This window comes from Lissotriton vulgaris, chromosome 7, assembly GCF_964263255.1.
Source record: "Lissotriton vulgaris chromosome 7, aLisVul1.2, whole genome shotgun sequence".
NCBI lineage: Eukaryota > Metazoa > Chordata > Amphibia > Caudata > Salamandridae > Lissotriton > Lissotriton vulgaris.
In genome coordinates, this window is record NC_141695.1 from 1626720505 (window position 1) to 1626728132 (window position 7628).

Sequence of the window (7628 nt, forward strand, 5' to 3'; positions counted from 1 at the left end):
TACCATTTGCACAAACCAACCCCAAAGCCCCCAACATTTGACCTAAAGCTGAATAAAGTTCTGACATTGTCACCCTTGGAAATATTGCATTCCCAATTTTATAGTGTTTCAGTTGATCCCAACACCATTGATCAATCCTTGCAGGGTTTAACCTGTGATTAAAATGACCCAGTACTATCATTACATCTCTTGGATAGTTCTCGATCATAGCTGACAGATCTTCATTTAGTTTTTCCATCTCTTCCCTGTACGTCCTCTCTTCCCCCTTTTGGATGTACACATTTCCAATAATGCCATCAAACCGAGGGTCGGGGTTCAGCAATAACACCCTACATCCTATAACCCATTTACATTTTACATTCAACAGAACCACTTTCTTGGCAATTTTGGTCGATACCAATGTCGCTAGCCCCCTGATGGCCTACCAAAGCGTCTTCTTACCACTACCTTTGTCTGCTGAACAAACCCTACACTTACTTGGGTATTGTCACACAGCCAGGTCTCTTGCAGGCAGACAATTCCACAGCTATCAATGATCTTTTCAAAGTTTGCCTGATTTTCTATTCTTTTAAACCCATATACATTCCATGATAACGCTGTTAGGATGTGCAACGACCCAGATACCTAGTCAATTTCATTTAGGCTCCTATTTATATCGTAATCGGGTAGTGCCAAGGCTCTATATTTATTTCCAGCTAATATTGCTTCTTCATCCGACTCATGGTCCCTCTTTCTTATCGTGATTTCTATATTATCCTTTTCTTCCCAGCAGGCACCCATCATTCTGACTTGCCTTTGTACCAGGCCAGCATAGAATGGTCTCTCCTGTGTGGTTGATCCTTGCATTTCTAACTTTTTAACTAGTCTGATACCTTCTTTATGTAACTCAGGTTCCGCTATGATTAATGCTGACTTTACCAATTCGGAATAAAGCAGAACCTTAGTGACTTCGGTCCCCTTTTTATTTACAGAAAACCCCACTTCTTTAAGGTCTGCTGAGCTGATGCTACATAAACTTTTACAATTAGCAAGAGAGAAAAGCAGTTGGGATCTATTTAGCGGGTTTAGTTTCCTCACCGTTTTTCCCCCAATTTCCCGGTCACTCGGCTCAAAAAGTAACCACAAGTCTGAGTCACCTTTTACCTCTTGCTCTCTGGGAATCCTTGATTGGTCCCTATTGCTTATGTTTCTTTCGTGGGTCGTACCAATCTCAACCTGCCCTTTGTTAGAGCTAATGCTTTTGACAGCTTGCGATCTCATTACCTTCTTTTTAGTCATTATTCCCTGGTCTGGTGCAACACTATCCTTACCAGGCCGTTTCTTGGTCTTAGGGTTTCTGTTGAATTTTTTACTTGTGCCTACCACATCGGGCACATCGGAGGCAGTGCCTTTACCTCGCTTATTTTCCATTAACTGGGCCGACCTTACTAACTCTTTTTCACCCTCTCGTTCCTTCTCACTAGCTCCATTTATTGGCCTCTGCTGAGTAGAAAGTTGGGTCTTTCTAAATTTTCTCTTACCCTCCCACACTTGTGGTCGAGGGATGCGTAACTTGCAGCCCCTCCTCTCACTCCTTTTTTTATTATCATTGGGTACTCAAGACATACACGTTAGGTTCAGGAATCTCTACTAGTATATTAGGCGGCTGACTTCCCCCCTCTGGAGGATCCTCTCCAACCGGCCTAATCATAGAGGGCATGAGATCTTTAATTTGTTTTAGCTCCCCTATCATAGTATTAAACTGAACCCTTTGAGCCTTTATGGCTTCATTATTTATTACTGCTAACTCGAGTAAACCTTGCAAAGTATTTTGTAGTATCATCATCGCATCCAACATTGAAACACTAGAAGTCCCCGTAACCTCTAGATTGGACACTGATGGGCTGGTGGAATCTGAAGTCTTTTCCTGATGGGTTTCCGCTCCATCCTTCACCCTCTCATCCAGATGTTCTTTTGTAGGGCGAAAGATTCTAGGAAGCTCCTCCTCTAACCCCCTTTCCTCTGCCTCCCTTCCTATCTCGTGAACACTTGGCGAGGCATTTGGCGAGGAATATAGTCTCTGCGAAAGTCTTGGGAATGAGGACGGTCTTGGGTCTAGCGATGCTCCAGAAAGGTTAAGATCAAACAGCAACTGTGAATCGTGTCCTAGACTTCCTAAGTTGTAAGAAATTGTACATGCCGTTTTTGCTGAGGCTGAGGCTGGGAGATCCATATCCGCACTTAATTCCCCATCCTTCAAGCTCTTTCCTTTATAATATTTCCCCACAAAGTCTTTAATTGATTTTATAGCTGAAGAGCTGCCCTTTGTTATCCTTGAGCAGGACTGCTGCTGAATAGTATGCTGGGGTATTTGTTCCTTCGGTAGGGTTTTTTTATGTGCATGTATCTTGCCATATGTACCTTTTGACCCACCTCTGGCCAACACATTGCCCCTTCCTTCCATAACATCCTCCATAGTCTCTTCTTCCGTTATGCTGTGATCTGGGTTTTGTTTCTTTTTTTTGTATGCCCTTCCCAGCTCTTGTTTTCCTGGGGACACACCTTCAGTGCCCTACCCAGCTTATACACGTCCTTAATCTCACATAGGCGTCAACTCCTATCGTACTTCTTTAGTGCTCCTTTTGTACCCCCCACAAGTTCAATTAGTGGTGACTCGTTCAATTACCCCACACTGTGAATACACTTACCTCTGTTCCACAGCTACACACCGCCAACTGCACGCTATCTGACTGCTGTTACCGTAGCGGGGTCCAGCAGGGTCCAGCTTCCTGCTTCCGTCACCTGCACCCCTGCGCTACTGACTGCAAGGTATCTTCCAGTGCAGTTCGCTAAGTCCGCAAACTCCCTTTTTAAGTTTTCCACCACTGACACTCATGGAAGGGATGTGCAAATATCCCCTATGCCAGTGGTTCTTAACCTGTGGTCAGAGGACCGTGACAAATACCCAAGGGGTCCGTAACTGCTTAGAAAATTGAATAACGTTAAGATTATTCGTGTATAAAAAAATAGAAGCAACATGTAAAAATGAAAAGTTTTAAATGTCTTGTAAATGTTAAGGAATTTCAAATTGGAGACTAAAAATTAAGTTAGTATCCTCAGCAGTGGCATAGCTAGAACTTTTGCCGCCCATGGTGGTAACTGCTGGTAACATTTGTGAATTTGTCTGAATGCTTCTTTTTTTTGTGTATTGTTTTTGTGGTTCAATTAATCAAAATTGCATAGGACCCCCAGAATCCAATAAAACTCCCTGAGGGTCCCCAGATTCCAATAGTGATTCAGTGGGGTCCCCAGATTTCAGTAATGATTAAGTGGGGATCCATGGAAGTCAAAAGGTTAAGAACCGCAGCCCTATGCAGTTCAGGTACAAGGATTTTGAGAGCCTCAGACAAAACTACATTTTGCTGTTAAGGCTCTCCTTCTCCCCAACAAGACCAATATTTAACCATTTGATGAAACATGGCGGCCTATTTTGGTGACACCGTAAGACAGCTGCCTAGAAAGGCATTACTGTACCAACGGTCCTGCCCCTAATCTTTATTTAAAGGGAACAAAATATTCAACTTACAGCAACATTTTCTTCCATATATTTATTACAAAGCTAACAGCACTGAAGGTATCCGTGACATTTTGCTCTCAGCAAAGGATTTTTTTTGTGTGCATATATACGAAGGATGTCAGTCAATTGTTGGCTTATAAGGAGTTTATATAGTTTATATGACAGTTACATTTTTATTAGCTGACTCATGGCAACGTTGACATGGTGCATGCATGTATATAATTAAAACTGAACTAAATAGGCTTGTACATTAACTTCTGCTCTTGCCCTGGCGAATTTTTAGGTCTCGCCAGAGATAGTGAATGCGCTGTCCCTTGCGAGACAATTTGTTTATCAACAGGGGACTTAGAGCCCGCACATTGCTTTCCATTGGTTTGCCTCGTTATCACTCTCTTTTCCTTGCATCTCTTTGGTCAGCGAGTGCCAGCTTCCTTTCCTCTTGATGTGTTTGTCCCCAACTTGGACAATGGCCAGAATACAGTATACGGCCTCCTTGTCCAGTACAATGTACCTCCACTGCTCGCACTTTTTCAGAGAAACTTTTTTTTTAACTTGTAGCACGCCATAACAGTGTGTCTTTGCAGGCCATCTGCCCCTGCTAGAGTTGCTGTTTGTCCTGCTTGCACTATCCCCCATTGTTGCTTGACCTGACCCCTGACACCCTCCCGTCATTGTTTACCCATGCCCTGAAACCCCGTTGTCACTTAGCGCTTCCTCCCTGCCAACTCTCACCTGAATAAAAAAGAGCTGACCCCACCAGCACTGTCAATGTCGTAGCTCTTTTTAGGTCTCGCCTGTCGATGCGCATCGAGCAAGCGAGACTATGGGGGCTTATCCACTCTTTATCCAACTTGCAAGGAATCGTGGCGATTCCTTGCAGTGCCCGTGACTTTTAAGCTCAATGCGCATGCGCATTGAGCTTAAAAGCGCGTGCACATGCCCCCAGCCGCCTGCCTTGCCTACTCTCCCGCCCCCTCACTTCTTGATTGCACGGCCGCTAGGCCGTGCCTCCCCTACTCTCCTCCTCCTACTCTCCTCGCCGTCTGTTCCCGCACTCCTCCCACACCCCCGCTCCGCCCCCTCCCCTGCCTGCCATGTCGCGTCGCATTTCTCCTCCCCCCTCCCCACAGCTCCCCTACTCTCCTCCTCTCCTCCCCTCGCCGTCTGTTCCCGCACTCCTCCCACACCCCCGCTCCGCCCCCTCCCCTGCCTGCCATGTCGCGTCGCATTTCTCCTCCCCCTCCCCACAGCTCCCCTACTCTCCTCCTCCTACTCTCCTCCCCTCGCCGTCTGTTCCCGCACTCCTCCCACACCCCCGCTCCGCCCCCTCCCCTGCCTGCCATGTCGCGTCGCATTTCTCCTCCCCCCTCCCCACAGCAATGCCCTCCATTTTGACTCGCTGCCTCCTCGTCTTGGCTGGAAATGTTGTTCAATTAGGAGAGTTGAGGCGTTGTCTTTCTGCGAGGAGCCAATAGATGTATGTCCATTTCGTATTCGGGCAGATGTGGCCTTGGTCGCTTGTCAGTTGGTTATACACTGCTCGCTTTCATGGAGCGACACTCTAGTCGGAGGTGCGGAGTCTCTTTCCTTGGGTGGCGAGTTCCATGACTGGCTAAGAAACAACCTCATGCGTTGTGTGGCATCGTAGTGCTCATACAATAAGTGCAATTTGCTTGTGCTCTTACAATAATAATAAGTGCAATTTGGTCCCTAATTGTGCTCTCCTGGCCTATGCTGTTCTCTTTTGTGCAATGTTAGCCCAGACTCTTTTACACCCTCGAGAATTGCTGTCTGTGCTTTGTTGAGGCTGTGTTCCTCCTTACTGAAATGTGGTGTGTTTTCATGTGCTTTCCTCCGGTCATTTTCTTCCGCGTTAAGCTTCTGTGCGCCAGCTCAGCTGTTCGTGCCTTCTTAGGTCGTCGCACTGCCCTACGCTGTCTAAGCACGGTTTCTGTTATTCTGGGGCAGTATTTACTCAGGTCGCGCAAAAAAAAGCGTTTGGTTGACCTGGTGTTTAAGGTTGCGCTCCTCTGTCCAGTTGGACAGCAGCACTCTCCTGTACCAGTGAGCCTTGAGGCAGCAGTGCACTATTCTATTGGATTCCAAGTGAGTCGTGCGCTCTTGCCAAACTGGGCTCTCTGTCCTTAGTGTTGTTGGACCTCCTCATCGCGGCGCTCCTGTGCAGTTAAATCTGCTTCCTCTGCCAGCGCGAGCTCTTCAAACACCCCCTGCTCCCCGCCTCTGACTCGCAGTGAACTGTGGAGACGCGCTCACCTGTTTTAATCAGCTCAGCCCGCGGAATTGCCTTAGCAAGCAAGGCGCTGATTGGTCGACAACACAGCCAATAAATATGCTTGTGGACTACCGGCTCATCTGCGCGCTTTACGATGATTGGTAGCTGGCTGGTCTCGGGCGGCTGAACCATTGGAAGGCTCTTTAATCCACCACCGCCGCATCCACCACCACCACATCCACCATCACCACCACATCCACCATCACATCCACCATCAAATCCACCACCACATCCACCACCACATCCACCACCACATCCACCACCACCACATCCACCATCACCACATCCACCACCACTTCACCACCGCATCCACGACCACCACATCCACCACCACCACCACATCCACCGCATCCACCACCACATCCACCACTTCCACTGCATCCACCACCACCACATCCACCACCGCATCCACCACCACCGCATCCACCACCACCGCATCCACCACCACCACATCCACCACCTCATCCACCACCTCATCCACCACATCCACAACCACCACATCCACCACCACCATCACATCCATCACCTTCACATCCACCATGACATCCACCACCACCACATACACCACTTCCACCGCATCCACCACCACCGCATCCACCACCACCACCACATCCACCACAACCACATCCACCACCACCACATCCACCACCACCACCACATCCATCACCGCATCCACCACCACCTCATCCACCACCGCATCCACCACCACCACATCCACCACCGCATCCACCACCACCACATCCACCACCGCATCCACCACCGCATCCACCACCGCATCCACCACCACCGCATCCACCACCGCATCCACAACCACCACATCCACCACCACCACCACACCCACCACCACATCCACCACCACCACCACATCCACCACCACCATATCCCCCAGATCCACCACCACCACATCTACATGTGTGTTGCTCTGTGTGTGTAGGTGCAAATGCAATGTTCTTGGATTGTCGTCACAATAAAATACACTGAACATAATCTTCATAAAAGTTATTTACAAACGTTTAAGCTATTGCCATTATAAATTACAATAACTTTTATTTAAGTATTAATTATTTACAAAATTAAAAGCCATTGTTATTTGTAATATCAATACATCTAAGTCACGTAAATACAACACACATTGCATTACAAATGCTATAGGTGTCACATTTGCAAAAGTTAAAACTATTGACATTGTAACTGACAACGCTATTAATTTTGCTACTTTCAAAACCAACACATAAATAAAAAAAAGTGTCATTTACAATACCAATAGCTCAAACTTTCCTAATGCGAGACCTATTGCATTTCCAATGCTTGTTGTTCCTAACTTTTAGCCATGCTGCCCTGCAGATGTGCTAATGTACACAAGGCTAAAACACATTGACCAAGACAATAAATCTCGCCACCGTGAGAGCTATTGGCTTTGTTAAAGCTTATTTTCAGTCATGTTCGGCCCTGGCTCCACCATACTTCTGTTGTCCTACAACACTGTCCACAGCAAAGATATTTTCTCTGTGTGTAAAGAATTTCCAAAATATGTATTCTGAAGATTTAAAGGAAATGGGAATCATATTCTTGATACAACTTTAGAATTTTGCAATTGCTAACCCGATGTCCGTCGTGTGATAAAGTATTGTTTTATTATGATGCCTTAATTATAGATGGGAGTAATAATTGCCTGACGACTTCACTGCAACTTTGTTCAAAATTGGGGGATAGGAGTAGCTTGCAGTGGCTAATTGTTCCCATAAAATCATCCGTTTAAGAAAACAAAGTTGCAAAAAC